The sequence below is a fragment of the Pimephales promelas genome, chromosome 2 (assembly GCF_988280905.1).
Source record: "Pimephales promelas chromosome 2, fPimPro1.hap1.1, whole genome shotgun sequence".
Lineage (NCBI taxonomy): Eukaryota > Metazoa > Chordata > Actinopteri > Cypriniformes > Leuciscidae > Pimephales > Pimephales promelas.
Window position 1 is genome coordinate 52,439,712 of NC_142770.1, and position 2,642 is coordinate 52,442,353.

Below are 2,642 nucleotides of genomic sequence, written 5' to 3' on the forward strand. Positions count from 1 at the left end.
TGTGGTGGAGCTCTGGAAAAACGCGAAACCTCCAGGAAAAGACGGCCCGGTTTCTCTGAAAAGTGCATCCCAGGCAGGGTGCGGGTCTCCTGGGCACGAATAAAGCCCGATGCCCCGTGGGTGATGTTGGCCCTGGCCACTCAAGGCACCACTCACCCAAGCCAGAGAGGGTGCACTCTGGCTGGGGAAGCAGATTCAATCTCTGCTGTGGTGGAGCTCTGGAAAAACGCGAAAACCTCCAGGGAAAAGACGGCCCGGTTTCTCTGAAAAGTGCATCCCAGGCAGGGTGCGGGTCTCATGGGCACGAATAAAGCCCGATGCCCGTGGGTGATGTTGGCCCTGGCCACTCAAGGCACCACTCACCCAAGCCAGAGAGGGTGCACTCTGGCTGGGGAAGCAGATTCAATCTCTGCTGTGGTGGAGCTCTGAAAAACACGAAAACCTCCAGGGAAAAGACGGCCCGGTTTCTCTGAAAAGTGCATCCCAGGCAGGGTGCGGGTCTCATGGGCACGAATAAAGCCCGATGCCCACCTTGAAACGGAGCCTGGGCTCGACTCTGAAGTCCAGATCTCGAAAAACGACAGAGTCCAAAAAAGGTGCGGTGGCTCCAAACCTCCATGCCCTCAGACCTCCCTGGCCAGCCCAGGGAGGGTGGCCCGTCCTGGGCCAGACTCAGATTTCCCCCGCCACCCCTGGAGCTCCGCCTGGAGCGAAGACGGTCCTAAAACGGACCCTGGGGCTCTTGTAGAGGATGAGGGAGAGAGGGGCCTTCAGAGAGCCCCTGGCCGGCTTGACTCTGGAGTCGAATTTGAAAAATAGACAGAGTCCATAAACGTGCTGTCTGTTCGGACCTCCAGGGCACTCAAGGCACTCACCCAAGCCAGAGAGGGTGCACTCTGGCTGGGGAAGAGGATTCAATCTCTGCTGTGGTGGAGCTCTGAAAAACACGAAAACCTCCGGGAAAAGGCGGCCCGGTTTCTCTGAAAAGTGCATCCCAGGCAGGGTGCGGGTCTCCTGGGCAAGAACGAAGCCCAATGCCCACCTTGAAACGGAGCCTGGGCTCGACTCTGAAGCCCAGATCTCGAAAAACGACAAAGTACAAAAAATGTGGGGTGGCTCCAAACCTCCATGCCCTCAGACCTCCCTGGCCAGCCCAGGGAGGGTGGCCCGTCCTGGGCCAGATTCAGATTCGCCCGCCACCCCTGGAGCTCCACCTGGAGCGAAGACGGTCCTAAAACGGGCCTTCGGGGATGTATGAGAGAGGGGAAGCGTGGTGGTGGCAAACACAGAGGACCCCTACCAGCGATCAGACCGTCGTGAGTCCCACTCAGAGTCACTCTGGGTGGGCATGTAAAAAATCCAGATTACGCCGCGCTGGAGCTCTGGAAGTTACGAGACCTCCAGGAAAAGACAGGCTGGTTTTCTGAAAAGTGCACCCCAGGCAGGGTGCATCTTTTCCTGGGCACGAGCCCAGCGCACATGGTGTGGTGGTCCGGCTCTGGTGCCAAAGTTTGGGGGAAAAAAATAGACAAAGTCCAATAACGTGGTGTGGTTCCAAAGCTCCATGCCCTCAGACCTCCCTGGCCAGCCCAGGGAGGGTGGCCCGTCCTGGGCCAGATTCAGATTTGCCCGCCACCCCTGGAGCTCCACCTGGAGCGAAGACGGTCCTAAAACGGGCCTTCGGGGATGTATGAGAGAGGGGAAGCGTGGTGGTGGCAAACACAGAGGACCCCTACCAGCGATCAGACCGTCGTGAGTCCCACTCAGACTCACTCTGGGTGGGCATATAAAATCCAGACTACGCCCCGTCGGAGCTCTGGAAGTACGAGACCTCCAGGAAAAGACAGGCTGGTTTTATGTAAAGTGCACCCCAGGTAGGGTGCATCTTTCCTGGGCACGAGCCCAGCGCACATGGCGGGGGGTCCGGCTCTGAGAAAAATCGACTAAGTCCAATGACGTGGTGTGGTTCCAAAGCTCCATGCCCTCAGACCTCCCTGGCCAGCCCAGGGAGGGTGGCCCGTCCTGGGCCAGAGTCAGATTCGCCCGACACCCCCTGGAGCTCCACCTGGAGGGAAGACGGTCCTAAAACGGGCCTTCGGGGATGTATGAGAGAGGGGAAGCGTGGTGGTGGCAAACACAGAGGACCCCTACCAGCGATCAGACCGTCGTGAGTCCCACTCAGACTCACTCTGGGTGGGCATATAAAATCCAGACTACGCCCCGTCGGAGCTCTGGAAGTACGAGACCTCCAGGAAAAGACAGGCTGGTTTTATGTAAAGTGCACCCCAGGTAGGGTGCATCTTTCCTGGGCACGAGCCCAGCGCACATGGCGGGGGGGTCCGGCTCTGAGAAAAATCGACTAAGTCCAATGACGTGGTGTGGTTCCAAAGCTCCATGCCCTCAGACCTCCCTGGCCAGCCCAGGGAGGGTGGCCCGTCCTGGGCCAGAGTCAGATTCGCCCGACACCCCCTGGAGCTCCACCTGGAGGGGAGACGGTCCTAAAACGGGCCTTCGGGGCTGTATGGAAGAGGGCAAGTGTGGTGGTGCAAAACACGGAGCACCCCCCCTACCATTGATCAGACCGTCGTGAGTCCCACTCAGACTCGCTCCGGGTGGGCATATAAGATCCAGACTACGCCCCG